General features: G+C 44.2%; 1 protein-coding gene across 1 annotated transcript in view; it reads right to left on the reverse strand.

The window, feature by feature from the left end:
* Positions 1-6211: 6211 nt before the first annotated feature.
* Positions 6212-17380, reverse strand: part of MTHFD1L (methylenetetrahydrofolate dehydrogenase (NADP+ dependent) 1 like) — a 227669-nt gene continuing 216500 nt past the window's right edge. Inside the window, exon 28 of the mRNA XM_036871033.1 lies at positions 6212-7613. The gene's annotated coding sequence lies outside the window, so the exon portion shown is untranslated. The remainder of the gene's footprint in view (positions 7614-17380) is intronic.

Consider the following 17380-nt stretch of genomic DNA (forward strand, 5'->3'; position numbering starts at 1 on the left):
AGCACGTCACTCAAGTAACAAAGACAGTGCGTGGTTTGCCACTTTGATGTGTTCCCTCCCCATCTCCTTAATTATTGGGCGGCTGGCTGCAAACAAGCCTTTATTTGCCAGGAGAGAAGAAGAGGAAAAGGTCGAAGTGTGAGAACCAGATCAATTACTCGCCTCAAGCTAATTCTTTTAACCGTGTGAGTAGCCCCATGTTTCTGGGAGAATTCCAGCATAGACAGAAGACTTCTCTATGGTTCTCTGTATTCGTTTGCTGAGGCTACCTTCTTAAAAACTTATCACAAACTAGGCAACTTAAACAGCAGAAGTGTATGGTCTCACAGTTCTGGAGGCTAGAAGTCCAAGATTAAGGTGTTGGCATGGCTGATTCCTTCTGAGGGCTGGGAGGGAAAGATCTGTTCCAGGCCCCTCTCCTGGGCTTGTAGATGGGCGTCTTCTTCCTGTGTCTCTTCATGGTGGCTTTCCTCTAAGTACATCTGTCTCCAAATTTCCCCTTTTTATAGGGACACTAGTCATACTGGATTAAAGCCCACCCCAGGACCACGTTTTAATTTGATTACCTCTGTGAAGCCCCATCTTCAAATAAGGTCACATTCTGAGGTACCGGGGTAGGGAGGTTAGTGCTTCAACATGTGAATGCTGGGGGGACACAATTCTACCCAAAACATCCTCCCACACTCCACTATTCACTTGCTGACTTTTCCAACCTTCTTGCCAATGTCCATGTTTTCCCTCACATCCCTGCCACCAGCTCTGTCTCTCTCCTTCCGTCCACAGGGATCACTGTGCCCTATGCACTGGGCTTTGAAAATCCGTTTCAGACTTTCTCTCCATGTCTATTTCGACCACCATCCTGGATGATTTCCACTGCATGTGGACAGCTGGTTCCACACCCAAACCCATCACTTCTTTGACATCCTCTACATCAAGGTGCTTGTCACCTTTGTTTCTTTTTAGCTCTGTAATCTGCTTCCCGGATGCAGTTTGGACCTTGCCAACCACATGAAGCTACTACGCCCCTCTGAAATCTCACAGATGCCAGACCATCAAGAATGCAGAAAATAAGAAAATACAGTTAATATCATTGGCCCTGTGATGAATGGATGCCAAATAGATACACCTGCTTAATCCAGGATGATGTCATGTCAAGATACCTTTTAAAAATAATTAATTAATTAATTAATTTTGGGGGGCTGTGTTGGGTCTTCATTGCTGCGCGTGGGCTTTCTCTAGTTGCAGTGAGCGGGGGCTACTCTTCGTTGTGGTGCACGGGCTTCTCACTGTGGTGGCTTCTCTTGTTGCGGAGCACGGGTTCTAGGCGCGTGGGCTTCAGTAGCTGTGGTGCATGGGCTTCAGTAGTTGTGGCACGCGGGCTCTAGAGCACAGGCTCAGTAGTTGTGGCGCATGGGCTTAGTTGCTCCGTGGCATGTGGGATCTTCCCGGACCAGGGCTCAAACCTGTGTCCCCTGCATTGGCAGGCGGATTCTTAACCACTGCGCCACCAGGAAAGTCCTCATGTCAAGATTCTGAACCCATCTGCAAAGACCCTTTCTCCAAATAAGGTCACATTCACAGGTCTGGGTAGACATGTCTTTTTTGGGGGGAGGGCGTTATTTAACCCCCTACCAGCGCCCTACTAAGTGAAGTTTCTTAGTTACTGTCTCCCACCCTCCTGGGCTACCTCCTTGTCATTTCTTGACTGGACTGTCATTAAACTGGCCTTCTTGCCCCATCTGCTCTTCTCTAGTCCATCCTCTGGGCAGCATCAAAACGATCTTTCTAAAATGTAAAACGGATCACATCACTCCTCTGCTTAAAAAAGCATGCTCCTAACAAGTGGGACTGCATTAGCACCATCATTCTGAGCGTTGCAGGAAACATGTTGTAAAGGAAACATTTGCAAGCTTTCAAAGTACAGAGCATTGGCTCCAGTTTGTAGATTAGAGCAATTTAAATGCATTCATCTGGATGAATCACCTCACACTCTAACCCCTGAATGAATGAATTAATATCCCATGCTCCAGGTTCTACCCAGCTGTTTTCTCTAACTGGATGCAAATTAAATAGGTATATTTAGTAAAGTGAATTTGGAAACTCCACAATCCCTCAGAGGAAACAAACTTTCCAACGTTCAATATGGCCAACTGCTTCCAGTAGACCTGAGCATGCGATAATTTTCCTAAGTTTTCCACACTTCATCATAAATTGAGAACAAAGAACATGAGCTAGCACAGGATAAAGGAACGGAGAGCCCAGGCCTGGACCAAATTCACTTGAGATCATGCAAACCTGCTTTACTTTGGCAAATGCAAAAAATCAAGTTAAAATGAGCATTATTTTTAAAGATAGCTATATCTCAGTGCTCCTTATAAAATGTTAATCCTCAGGGATGCATTGGGAGTCACTTGCTGAACCACTTATATTTCCACAATCACTACACAGACCAAACTCCCAATGATTCATGTGCCTTCCTTATTGGAAAGCAAATAATATTAAAAAAAATACAATTGTATCTCTGAAGCTCAGAGAATAAAGGTTTAAGACACAAATCAGAAAGTTTTAAAGTTATCACCAAGTTGAACCTTTCTCATTAGGCCTGTTCAAGGCAGCCCAGCCAGACACCCAGGCATATGCCACTTGCAGGGATTGGACTGAACTCTTCATAGTGCACCTTTTTATTTATTTATTTAATTTAATTTAATTTAATTTAATTTAATTTAATTTATTTATTTATGGCTGCGTTGGGTCTTTGTTGCTGTGCGCGGGCTTTCTCTAGTTGTGGAGGGCGGGGGCTACTCTTCGTTGCGGTGCATAGGTGTCTCATTGTGGTGGCTTCACACGGGCTTCAACAGTTGCAGCACGCGGGCTCAGTAGTTGTGGCTCACGGGCTAGAGTGCAGGCTCAGTAGTTGTGGCGCATAGGCTTAGTTGCTCCACATGTGGGATCTTCCTGGACCAGGGCTCGAACCCCTGTCTCCTGCACTGGCAGGCAGATTCTTAACCACTGTGCCACCAGGGAAGCCCCATAGTGCATCTTTGTAGTTTGGCTTTTGCTCTGATTTATTAAGTTTCTTGAGATAGCAAGTCAAAGAAATTCAACTCAAATGGGTGTAACGTAAAGTGTGTTTTTACTGGCTCAGTAACTGAACAGCTTTAGTCGTAACTGAATCCAGGATGCCATCAGGATATCGTCCCTGTCTCCATCTTTCACCCTCTCTTCTGTTGGCTTCATTCTCAAGATGCCAGTCTCTAGGTGGTACCCTGGCAGTTCCAGGCTTACTTCCTACCAACTCAGCAACCTAAGTGGAAAAACTAGTACTTTGTTCCTTCAGAAACCCCACTCTACAAAGTCTTAGGCTTGGCTTTCACAAGCCTAATTTAGGTCGCATTTCCAGCCCTAGTGATGAGAGCACAGTTCCATCTCTGTATTTTTACTCTCTGGTAGTACATGGGGAAGGAATTCATTTGTATGTAAATATATATATATAATATAGATATTCACATATATACACAAATGTATATATATATGAACATATATGTATATATACAAATGTATATATGTGTATATATATGTATACATACACAAATGTATATATGAATATCTATATAATGTATATATATTTATACGTTATATATATACACATATATACTGATTCATATATATACATATATACATACATATAATTCATACATGCATATTCACATATATGTATATATACTCATTCATGTATATATATATATATATATATATATATGTTGCCCTTTTTATTAGAAGACACAGCTTCTGAACTTTATCAATCTTCATGTGCTGATTCATATGAAGTTCTTTTTTTTTATTGGAGTATAATTGCTTTACAATGTTGTGTTAGTTTCTGCTGTACAGTGAAGTGAATCAGCTATATGTATATCTATATCCCCTCCCTCTCGGACCTCCCTCTCACCACCCCCATCCCACCCATCTAGGTCGTCACAGAGCACGGAGCTGAGCTCCCTGTGCTATACAGCAGGTTCCTACTAGCTATCTATTTTACACATTACGTAGTGTATTTATGTCAAACCTAATCTCCCAATTCGTCCCACCCTCCTCTTCCCCCTCCATGTCCACATGTCCGTTCTCTACATCTCTATTCCTGCCCTGCAAATAGGTTCATCTGTACCATTTTTTCTAGATTCCACAAATATGCGTTAGTATACAATATTTGTTTTTCTTTTTTTATAAATTTATTTTATTTACTTATCTTTGGCTGCATTGGGTCTTCATTTGCTGCCCGCGGGCTTTTCTCTAGTTGCGGTGAGCGGGGGCTACTCTTCGTTGCGGTGCGTGGGCTTCTCATTGCTGTGGCTTCTCTTGTTGTAGAGCACCGGCTCTAGGTGCGTGGGCTTCAGTAGTTGTGGTGCCCGGCCTCAGCAGTTGTGGCTCGCGGGCTCTAGAGTGCAGGCTCAGTAGTTGTGGCGCACGGGCTTAGTTGCTCCGTGGCATGTGGGATCTTCCCAGACCAGGGCGTGAACCCATGTCCCCTGCATTGGCAGGTGGATTCTTAACCACTGGGCCACCAGGAAAATCCCAATATTTGTTTTTCTTTTTCTAGTTTACTGCACTCTGTATGACAGACTCTAGGTCCATACACATCTCTACAAATGACCCAATTTCGTTCATTTTTATGGCTGAGTAATATTCTATTGTATATATGTACCACATCTTCTTTATCCATTCATCTGTAGTTGGACATTTAGATTGTTTCCAGGTCTTGGCTATTGTAAATAGTGCTGCAATGAACATTGGGGTACATGTGTCCTTTTGAATTATGGTTTTCTCAGGGTATATGCCCAGCAGTGGGATTGCTGGGTCATATGGTAGTTCTATTTCTAGTTTTTTTTTTTTTTTAATTTATTGATTTTATTTATTTATTTTTGGCTGTGTTGGGTCTTTGTTGCAGTGTGCGGGCTTCTTATTGTGGTGGCTTCTCTCGTTGTGGAGCACGGGCTCTAGGGGCGCGGGCTTCAGTAGTTGCGGCACGCGGGCTCAGTAGTTGTGGCGCATGGGCTTAGTTGCTCTGCCGCATGTGGGATCTTCCCGGACCAGGGCTCGAACCCGTGTCCCCTGCATTGGCAGGAGGATTCTCAACCACTGCGCCACCAGGGAAGCCCTATTTTTAGTTTTTTAAGGAACCTCCATACTGTTCTCCATAGTGACTGTATCAGTTTACATTCCTACCAACCGTGCAAGGGGGTTCCCTTTTCTCCACACGCTCTCCAGCATCTATTGTTTGTAGATTTTTTGATGATGGCCATTCTGACCGGTGTGAGGTGATACCTCTGTTATGAAGAAACCAAGTAATGACATTCAGGCTTATTTGTAATGAAAATGTACCATCACCATAGAGCTTCAGGGACTGATTTGCACCTCATGTACCTTAGCACTAGTCTGACTGTGAGCGGGCCATAAAGGTCAGTCCCCTCTGAAGGACCAAGACCTTCCCTTCCCTCCTCACTGCTTTAGGCCTGGTCTCTGCTAGAATCCCCCTCCCAACAGTCTGAAGTCTCTGACAGGCTGGCAAAGTAAACTTTGCCATTACCAGTTTTATTTTCTCAGCCCTAGAATGGAGAAGCCACCGGATACTGACCTATTGAGCATAATTTTTGTCTGTGTTTTGAAAGCTTAGAAATATGTTCTTTGGACAACACACCTGACCTAAAACTCCCAGCATAGCACTGTACACATGCACCCATATCCTCACCCTACCCGCACAAACCCCACCCTCAGTAGGCTATCCACACGCACTGTTTGCAAAGATCTGTTTTTAGGACTGAACCATTAACAAAATCTTATCTTCATCCTCATAGGCTTATTGGAGACATCTAAGAAAGGATATTTGAATGGAAAGATACCTCCAAATCCATCTCCTTTCCCGTTGGTTGATTAAACCCTTTCCTACCATTTCTTGAAGATGGTCAATCGGTTCTGTTTAAGCATTTCCCCTGTGAGAAAAGTCACTAGTTAGAGATTCCCCAGCCCCTTTCATTGTAGAAGAGTTTGTATCATGAGAAAGTTCTCTCCTGTATTGATCTAAAGTTGCTGTCTGGGACTTCCCTGGCGGTCCAGTGGTTGAGACTCCGAGCTTCCACTGCAGGGGACACGGGTTCGATCCCTGGTTGGGGAGCTAAGATCCCGCATGCCAAAAAAAATAGATAAATAAATAAAATAAAGTTGCTGCCTCCCTAATGCCCGCCTCTTCAAAAGCAGCAAAGAAAGTTTTGAGGAACTCTTTGTGCCTCTTTCTAGTAATAGATCAGAGTTTGCACTTCAAACAATTTCTTGAGTGTCTCTTTACAAGTCAAAGGCTCATCACCTTTATTTCGGATCAGTAACAAGGCACGTGTCTGGAATGTGTATACGGTTTCGGTATAAACAGTCCCCACCCTCATGTATCAACCTGACAAAGTCTAGACTCAAGAGTTTGTTTCAAGAAGAAAAACAAGTCAGCTATGATAGAAAGAATCGCCAGCCTATAAATTGTGCTGAGGTATGTTTATATAACTAGATTCGAGTTTAAATAAAGCAATTGAAGAGTAAACCTAACTACCAGTCATAGTTGTAAAAGCAACCTCAGCAGAGTTGGCTGAAAGGACAGGTTACATTTGCCTTGATCGTGCACATAAGCAAACACAGATTTCTAAGCTGATGGCCAGCACGTCAGGACATTGCTTCCAGGGGGTAAGTGTCTTCATTACCATTCTCATCTTGAGAAACTGAAGTTCAAAGAGATGAATGACTGTTTCAAGTCAGACAGAGCCCTCATTTCAGGGGCCGGAGTACCTGTGACCACTCTGACCTCATCCAGGTGACGATCGCCAGCTGATTCATAGGAGCCTGTTGATTCAAGCCAGTACCCCAAAGCTACGTGCCGTCTCATGAGACAACAAGTCCACTTGGGGGTGCCCACACTCCCTGTGAATTGTCATCAGATTCTTAGAGATGTCTGTGTCATGTCCCTGTCCCCCCTCCCAGCCCATGGACCCCTAGAACTTCTGATCATAGCTCAGCCATCAGTCAAAGTTTCTAGAGAACCAGGGACATGATTTGCTCTGTGATTTTGATTTATGCTAAGGGTCAAGCAAAGACAGAAAAGGAGGACAGAGGGACCCGAGCAATATATTCAAGTGATACACTAAAAACAAGTCCGAAAAGAAGCTGTAGGAGGAAGTCTGTGGGGCTTATAAGCAAAATGAATGCTTTATATAATTTCATAGCCATGTGAGAAGTGTCATTTTAAGGCAAGCTGTTTTATGCTGTATGTGTATGATTACAAATACAAACTACATATCAAATGTATGTCTTTGAGACCTATAATCTATTAATATGAGACGCTGAAACGATTTGGGGTCCTCGCTGAATTTGTCATCAGAGAGAAAACAAAGTGGACAGAAGGTACAGGCTGGTTGCTCAAAGATGCAGGTAAATGTCATTGTCCAGAGTGCTGACATATCTCACCTGGACCACTTTACTTAGCTCCCAGTTGGACTTGCCTCCCCTTTTCTCTAATCCATTCTCTCCAGGGCCTCGAGAGAAATCTTTGGTGAAAATACTTCTGTGGCTCCTCCGTGTCCCTGGAATAAAGACCACACTTTTAATATATCATTTAGGACTCTCTGAAATCTGGCCCTAACATACCTTTCTAATCCTATCACCCACCATGTCACCGGACACCAAATATTCCCCAATTATGTGTCAGGATCCACCTAAGACTCTCCTGTTCATGACATCTTTAAACCATGGTGCACTTTCCTACAGAAATCGGCTTTAAAGCAGAATTCTGTAAGGGCAGGTTGTATCTTCCAAAGATGGCCACCCCTACATACGTATCCCGCTCTATATGCCCTTCTTACTGTGTGGCTGACATCCGTCCCATTGAGATGTGGGTCTGTGTTCATCCCCCTTAAGTCTGGGCATAGGCTTGTGACCACCTTGGTCAATGGAGTACAGTGGAAGCAAAGCTGTGTGACTTCCAGGCTAGATCGTAACAAGGACAGAGCTTCCGTTTGGTTCCCTCTTGTGGGATGCTTGCCCTTGGATCCCAGCTGCCATATTGTGAGGAAGCCCAGGGCACACAGAGAGGCCATGGGTGGAGGTTCTAACCAACAGTCCCAGTCAGGCCCTCAGGTGGCAGCCAGCATTAACTGTCACACGTGCAAGTGACCAAGCCCTCAGATGATTCCAGCTTTCACCCCGAAAACCTTCCAGCTGAGGCTCCAGTCCTTGTGGAGCGGAGATAAATCTGTGTTCCTTCTGTGACCCACATGTCTGACCCACCGAAACTGTGAGAGATAGTTAAAAATAATTGTTGCTTTAAGTCACTACGGTTTGGGTTAATTTGATATGTGGCCATAACTAACTAATACAGTGCAGTTTACTGGGTTTTACTCATACCAGGTAACAGATTTTGGTTGTTGGTAGTTAGTATCCAATGCAGAAATTTTTTTGTGAAGGTACCACCAAAGGCCTTGGAATTATGGATTTTACAGGAAAAAAAGAGAATATTTGAATCTTAAGAATTAAAGGTGTGTGTGTGTGTGTTTGTGTGTTCAGTGTTTTAAGCACAAGTACATATAACAGAATACAAATGCTAGTCAGCAGAGTTCTGCTTACAGCCGTCAGTTCCTCTTCACTAAGCCGTGGTGAGGAGCTTTAGTCACTCAGGTGCTGGGGAGAAAGTCACGCTTGGGTTTACATTCCTGCTATTTGCACCTGAGCTGCTCCTCTGTGGTGTCCTTGCGATTCTTTCTCCAGGCTGTTTGTTGTGGCATTGGTTGCTTCTTGTTTAAGGATCCCATTACTGTTTTCAGACCTGTCTCCATGCCCGCAAGGATGATTGCTCAACTTGGCTTCAACTTCCAAAGCTTCATCCATTGATTTGCTCTGTTAGAGATCTGACTCATTCTTAATGTCTACATAGTGTCATTGTACAGATGTTCCAATGATTTGTTGGTGTTGTTGTTATCTAATTCCTAGGTTGATTTGCAATGATTTTCATCAACAAATGCAAATATGCCATGGTTTTGCAATATCCCACGGGCAGCCAATGTTCACTTGTACCGTTGCTGTCTTTTCTTGCTTTTTTCTCTATTTCTCTGTCCGAGGGTCACTGGTGACATGCAGACATGCCCCATGTGCTTCTTGCTAAGTGCCCTAATTAATGCTGTGGTTAACGGGGACGGAAACAATCATGGTTAAAACAGACTGGGAGAATATTTGAAGACCAGTGAATCTTCACTGCATAGCTGAGAGTCAGCTGTTGTCTGCTTCAGGGACCCGATTCTCAGGCAACCAACTCTTGATTGCATTATGAATACAAATATTCGTGGTGGAGGATAGGAGGAAACATAATCTAAATAGAATGCCTTTATTCTCATACATATTTTAATTATGCTGAAATAAGGAGGGATCTAGTTTGGGGAGATTTCAATTACTTTAGGGCAAAAAAGTGAAACTTACTGTGGAGACCTGACTTTGCAGGAGCCAGCAGCCTGGCCAGCTTGCCGTCCTGCTTCCTGCCCGCCCTTCAGCCCACATTCTCAGGAGGCCGCAGCATGGTCACCAAGTGGAATAAGAAAGCACAGCAGAACCGGCTCCTGGCTGGACGTCGGTCTTATTTTCCAGGCTAATAGCTTTTCCAGGGAGAAAGCTTCGTGGTGGTTTGGCTCTGACGTTCTTCCTGCTGCAGTACTGAACAGCAGCTGAGAGCCGGGGCCCTGGGGTCCCCCAGACCTAAGTCCAAATCCCACTCGCTTGCTGTACGTGGACAAGTCACCGAACCTTCTAAGCCTCTGATTCTTCTCTCTCTCTCTCAGATGAGGATAATTATACCAGCCTCACGGGATACTGGTGAGGACTGAATGAGGTCATGCTGATAAAATGTGTAGCAGAGAGCCTGGCACATGGCACACCCTCAAGAAATACTAATCCTTGGCTATCAGAGCTGTAACGGACTATTCTTTTCAAATTTCTCCTATGACAAGTGAGGCAACTGAAGACCAGAAAGGTGAGATGACTTGCTCAAGGTCACATAACTAGCTAGAGTAGAATCTAGTAATCAGAACCAGAGCTTACCTAAACCCCAGACATAAAATGGATACAAATGAGGAGACAAATATGTATCAGTGAAAGCACTTAAAAATTGTTTTTAACGTGGCAAAGTATACATGACATGAAATTTACCATTTTAACCCTTTGTGAGTATACAGTCCTGTGGCATTAAGTACAATCACACTGTTGGGCAACCCCCTTCCACCCACCACCCCCTTCCATCTCCAGAGCCTTTTCTGTCTTCCCAAACTGAAACTCTGCACCCATTAAACAATTGTTGATTTCCTTTTTAAATAAGTTATATACATATTTTTTTAAATTACGTTTTTTGTTTGTTTTGTTTTTTGTTTTTTTACCCCTGCCGTATCAAATTCTCATTTCATAGCACACGTGCCCCACTGGTTCATGTACTTTTGAGTCAGAAAAAAAATATTTTGAATTGGGAAAATAAACTTCCAGGGTATCCTAGCATATAGTTATGACTTAAAAATCTCACGAGTTCCTCCTCTTCACCTTCAGCTATTATGCTTTCTGCTTTCCTCTCCCTGCCCCCGGGTTGCACGTCCTCTGCTCCGGGGGCAGGAGACGAGCCCTAAACTCTCTAGGGTTCCACTCTTTACAGTGTGTATTCTCACTCCAGCCACTGCCCTCCCTCCTCTCCAGGATGCTTCAGGCACTGTGGTCCCTTATCTAGAGTGTTCCGCACTGATGCCAAAGTAGTGATCAAGGGAAGCAAGGAATGTGCGCTCTCTTCCCAGGAAAGGGCTGAATCCTACACAACACATAGGGGAAAATAACAGCCTCCAACCAGCAATAGCAACTCACACAGAGGAAAGCAATTGGGATGCAGTGACCGCCCAACTGTTAAAGCTAAATCTTTACTTCTCAAAACCAAACTCCTGCCGCTGGCTGCGCTCCTGGGAAACCAAAGCTGCAAAGGCTGAAGGGTCTGTTTATGTGAAATATGTTGTTCCCCTGCCGGCGCGCTCCCTCCCTCCCTCCCTCCCTAGACTGGGTTCATATCAGGCCTGACACCTTCAAAGCGGATGTTGATCCCGACCAACAATGTCCCAGTGGCCATTTTGGACACCTCCCTGTATGTCACTGGGGTCCGGAGTGGGAAGGTTGTTAAGAGGTTGAGAGCTAAAGGAAACAGAAGGTTACGGTGCTCAAACTGGCAATGCATCCCAGCAGCATAAACCAACACAGTGCAAGTGATCAGAGCAAACAATTATCACAGCAAAAGACACTCGGTCTATTTGCCCACAGCCGTGATTCGCAGCTGCTGGGACCAGAGGCTTCCATGGGATCAGGCCGAGGGACCCCTGAGAATGACTCAGCCTGGGCTCCTCCTGCTGCCCCAAGGTGCCACTGCAGGCTCAGCTGGTGGAATGTTCAAGAAGGTTTTGTGCCTCTTCTCAACAACCAGGACTGAGTTTCATCATAAATCTTTGAGCCATGCTCTTCGGTTCCTCTCTTTGGAATTGTTAGTGCTTCTTAATCACTCTTCCCCTTTAAATCTCAATCACTCATTTAACAAAGCCCTGAATTCTGTCATGATAATATTAATAAGAACAGTAGCTTAATGATGAGCACTGACTTTGCGCCAGCACTGTATTAAGCACATTACACTCCCCACACATTTTATCTTCACAACAACCCTGTGAAACAATTAGTGTCATTATTGTACCATATGGAAACTGATGCATTGTGATCATAAGCGATTTGCAGGGTCGCAGAAGCAGGAAGCAGAGAGCTGGACACAAGGCCAGGCTTCTCCAGGTCTGCCACTCTTTCTGGACCCATGTGCCTGAGAAGGGCATTTCCAGGCAGTGTGCACTGGTTACATTGGTCATGTCGGCGAAGTTCTACAAGACACTGAAAACTAGATTTTTATGTTGGGAGTAAATATCATTACCAAGACTTTAAATATGAGCCAATAAGATGTATAATTGCTCTGGTAGCCAAAAACTATCATACTAATAAAAAGCCTGATTAAAAAAAAATTGTGCTAAAACACACATAACATTTATTACTTTAACCATTTTAAAGTGTGCAATTCAATGGTATTAATTACATGCACAATGTTGGGTAACCATCACCACTATCTAATTCCAAGCATTTTTATCACCCAAACAGAAACTCTACCAATGAAGTAACAACCTCCAGCCCCTGTTAACCTCCAATCCACTTTTTGTATCTATGCATTTGCCTACTCTAGATATTTCATATAAGTGGAATCATATACTATTGTCCTATTACATCTGGCTTATTTCACTCAGCATGTTGTTTTCAAGGTCCATCCATGTTGTAGCACATGTCAAAATTTCATCCATTTGTATGTATATTCTGCATTTTGTTTATCCATTTATTTGTTGGGTCATTTCCACCTTTTGGCTATTGCTACGAACTTGGTGTACATTTTAATTTTTTTGGCCACACCGTGTGGCTTGCAGGATTTTAGTTCCCTGACCAGGGATTGAACTCATGCCCCCAGCAGTAGAAGCTTGGAGTCCTAACCACTGGACCGCCAAATTCCCCATGGTGTACATGTTTGTGTTCCTGTTTTCAATTCTTTGGGCACATACATAGGAATGGAATCGCTGAGTCATATGTTAATTCTATATTTAACTTTACGAAGAATTTTCTTTTTTTTTTTTTTGCTATGGACATAAATAGGTTTAAAAAAGAGATATGCTGCAACTGCACAGAGTAAATTTCCTTGCTATGATTAAAAACCAAACAAAACAATCCCATTTGTGGTTTAGAATGGCAAGAATATTCTTGACCATATATATATATATTTTTAAATATATATATATATTTTTAATTAATTAATTAATTTATTTTTGGCTGTGTCGGGTCTTTGTTTCTGTGAGAGGGCTTTCTCCAGTTGCGGCAAGCGGGGGCCACTCCTCATCGCGGTGCGCGGGCCTCTCATCATCGCGGCCTCTCTTGTTGCGGAGCACAGGCTCCAGACGCACAGGCTCAGCAGTTGTGGCTCACGGGCTTAGTTGCTCTGCGGCATGTGGGATCCTCCCAGACCAGGGCTCAAACCCGCGCTCCCTGCACCGGCAGACAGATTCTCAACCACTGCGCCACCAGGGAAGCCCTTGACAATATATTTTTAATTTGATAACACAAAGTTAAGATGTGAGTGGAGTGTTACAAAAACTGTGTTTAAAATTCAGCCTTATTAGAAATCTGTGGTTGTATTCCAAGGATAGAGTCTCTCCGCTCTAGAGGTGGTATTTGAAAGACAGGCGGGAAGAACTGACCCTGCCTCCCTAGCAATTTTGTAGGGAGATGCTAGGCCCGTGGAGAGGCTTAAGCCTGGGAGGCCAGGGGCCTGGCCAAGGGAGGACACAGTTCTGAGCAGGTGGAAGGAAGGGGCACTTCTGAGACCCTGACTCGGGTGCAGGCTGGCGGGGAGCAGGGACACTGGCTTCTGTCTGAAGTTACTCCTTGACCACCCAAAGGCTGCAAGCGAATTAAAGATGAAAGTTCACGGAGGTTCCTTAAAAAACTAAAAATAGAACTACCATATGACCCAGCCATCCCACTCCTAGGCATATACCCGGAGAAAACCATAATTTGAAAAGATACATGCACCCCAATGTTCACTGCAGCATTATTTCCAAAAGCCAGGACATGGAATCAACCTAAATGTCCATCAACAGAGGAATGAGTAAAGAAGATGTGGTACATATATACAATGGAATATTACTCAGCTGTAAAAAAAGAACAAAATCATGCCATTTGCAGCAACATGGATGGACCTAGAGACTGTCATACTGAGTGAAGTAAGTCAGACACAGAAAGACAAATATCATATGATGTCACTTATATGTGGAATCTAAGAAAAGAGTACAAATGAACTTATTTACAAAACAGAAGTAGAGTCACAGATGTAGAAAACAAACTTATGATTACCAGGGGATGTGGGGGAGGGATAAATTGGAAGATTGGGATTGACACATACACACTGCTATATATAAAATAGATAACTAACAAGGACCTACTGTATAGCATAGGGAACTGTACTCAATACTCTGTAATGGCCTATATGGGGAAAGAATCTAAAAAAAGAGTGGATATATGTATATGTATAACTGATTCACTTTGCTGTACACCTGAAACTAATACAACATTGTAAATCAACTATACTCCAATAAAAATTAAAAAAAAAAAAAAAAAGGGACTTCCCTGGTGGCGCAGTGGTTAAGAATCCGCCTGCCAATGCAGGGGACATGGGTTCAAGCCCTGGTCTGGGAAGATCCCACATGCTGCAGAGCAACTAAGCCCGTGCACCACAACTACTGAGCCTGTGCTCTAGAGCCTGTGAGCCTCAACTACTGAGCCTGCGTGCTGCACCTACTGAAGCCCGTGAGCCTAGAGCCCGTGCTCCGCAACAAGAGAAGCCACCGCAGTGAGAAGCCTGTGCACCGCAACGAAGAGTAGCCCCCACTCGCCGCAACAAGAGAAAGGCCACACACAGCAACAAAGACCCAACACAGCCAAAAATAAAATAAATAAATAAATAAATAAATAAATTAAAAAAAAAAAGATGACAGTTCAGAGCTGCTGGTGATCTGGAGTTTGAGAAAGCAGTGTTGTTGGGAAAACCCTTGATTCCACTGCTGAAGGCAACTAAGAGCTGTCTTGGCAAAACCACCTGATGGGTCCTCAAGCTCCTTTGCTGCCTCTGAAGTATCACGGCAGAGCTTTGTTCTTTTCTCAGTTCAAAGCACTTTTTCTGCCTGTGATGCCTCAGTGCGTAGGTGGGGGGCCGAGTCTCTGGGGACACAGCTGTAACTGTGGCCATTCTGATGCCTCACTGTCGGCCTGCACAGCCCTAACCAGGTCACGTGAAAACGACACACCCTCAGCAGATGGGTAATAAAGTGACAGTGGATTAAATTCATTCATAAAGCGCACCAGCGAGTGCCTTTTCTCTCCAGTCCTTTTCTCAGGGCGACTTGGGTGGCAGACAAGGACCAGATTGTTCTAGAGGGGCTGTCTCAGGGGAGGGCATCATCAGCTTTCCTGGGAGCCCAGGCCGGGCCCTCCCGTTGGTCCGCGTCTGTGGGTTTCACATCTAAAAGGTGAGGACTCTGAGGGAGCAGGCAGGACTCTTTCCTCAGGGGTCAGCTCCCTGTGTGGGAGTTTTTTGCCCTCAGAGGTCCTGGCGGCACCTGCACTCACAGCTTGGGGCAACCCCTGGTAGGGACCCCAGAGCCGGCAGGCACTTTGCAGGGCTCCCTCCAACTCCCTTTTCCCACCATCCAGACTCCAGCACGTTACTAGATTCTACCCCTCAGGCTCGCAAGCCTCAACCTAGATACAGTACAGCTGATCCTAGAACAGTGATGCAGGGGCGGGGGGTGGCTAAGTGTGCTGACCCTCCGCGCAGTTGAAATTCCCATATAATTTACATGGCCCTTCACATACATGGTCCCTTCGAATCTGGTTCTGCATCCATGGATTCAACCAACCTCTGATCAGGTAGTGCTGTAGCATTTACTACTGAAAAAAATCCACTTATAAGTGGACCCTCATAGTTCAATCCCATGTTGTTCAAGGGTCAACTGTACTTGAGCAGACGGAGGAAGTCTTTAAGGAGAAAGTCTTATTCCTTTAACTTCATGAATTATTCTCTCTGCATTACTGTTGACCCCTGGACACGTTTCAGTCAATGTGAGGTGAAGTATCCATCCTTCACTGCCATTTTCTACCAACCTCCAAGGCAAGCCTGCCATTTTCCCAATGGAGCCTGACTCAGGGGTTCTTCTCTTTGTCCTGTTTCCCGCTGCCATCTTGGGCAATTGTAATGTCCATGTTGATAATGAATTGGTTAATTCATTCATTCAACAACAACAAAAATTTTGAGCAGCTCCTGCTATGGGCTACTAAGCAGTGATAAAATAAACTACAAAATGGAGACCAGACTTGAAAATTCCCTGAACAGATAAAACCAGTTAAGCCATGTAAGGAAAAACTAATTTAGCTTATCCTGCAACACAAGTGACATTAGCTTGGGTCGCTTCTTGTAGATGCCTTTGAAAATCATAAATGAAACTTAGACTGTTTTCCAAAATTGGCATAAGATAAACATTTTACCCAATCCCCATTATTAGGAAAAACTTCAGTGCTATAACCAATCACTGTAAAAAATAAACAGCCTCCAAATCTTCACTATATAAGCTGTCCTATATAACACATACTTCTGAGCTTCATTCCACTATTGTTTTGAAAGCTCCCAGTTTGTGAACTGTTCTTATGTGTACAATAAACTCTTACTAATTACCATTTTATTGATCTGATGGTTTGAATTTAGCTGTTTCTGGATTTTTTTTTTTTTTTTTTTTAAAGGGCTTTTTTAGAAACCCTCTCGCAGGGTTTCTTTTTTTTTTAAAGAAATTCACGTTCTTTTATTTATTTATTTATTTATTTATGACTGTGTTGGGTCTTCGTTTCTCTGCGAGGGCTTTCTCTAATTGTGGCAAGTGGGGACCACTCTTCATCGCGGTGCGCGGGCCTCTCACTATCGCGGCCTCTCTCGTTGCGGAGCACAGGCTCCAGACGCGCAGGCTCAGTAGTTGTGGCTCACGGGCCCAGTTGCTCCGTGGCATGTGGGATCTTCCCAGACCAGGGCTCGAACCCGTGTCCCCTGCATTGGCAGGCAGATTCTCAACCACTGCGCCACCAGGGAAGCCCTGTTTCTGGATTTTTAAAATATTTATATATTTGGTTGCGTTGGGTCTTAGTTGTGGCATGTGGGCTCCTTAGTCGCAGCTGGTGGGCTCCTCAGTTGTGGCATGCGAACTCTTAATTGTGGCCTGCCTGTGGGATCTAGTTCCCAGACCAGGGATTGAACCCGGGCCCCCTGCATTGGGAGTGCGGAGTCTTAACCACTGTGACACCAGGGAAGTCCCGTTTCTGGATTTTTGACAGCAGAAAGAGAAATACTACTATCAGTAAAAATGATCAGGAATCGTCCGTTCGTCGTGCATTACATTTTGCAGTGTAGTTGCCTACCCGTGCTGTGTGAAGTCCTTTTCTATCCTGGCTGTGTCTGCCTAGAGCCTGGCCTTGGTACCAAGCACAGGATAAGAACTTAACACTGAAAAATGTTTGTTAAGTTTAATCGAATACCCTGTAAAACATGCTATTCATCTCTAGGTACAGTGATTCAGAGACAATTCTGTAAGACCACAGAATTTTTAAAAAAAATAAATTTATGTATTTATTTCTGGCTGCGTTGGGTCTTTGTTGCTGTGCGTGGGCTTTC

The sequence above is a fragment of the Balaenoptera musculus genome, chromosome 12 (genome assembly GCF_009873245.2).
Source record: "Balaenoptera musculus isolate JJ_BM4_2016_0621 chromosome 12, mBalMus1.pri.v3, whole genome shotgun sequence".
NCBI lineage: Eukaryota > Metazoa > Chordata > Mammalia > Artiodactyla > Balaenopteridae > Balaenoptera > Balaenoptera musculus.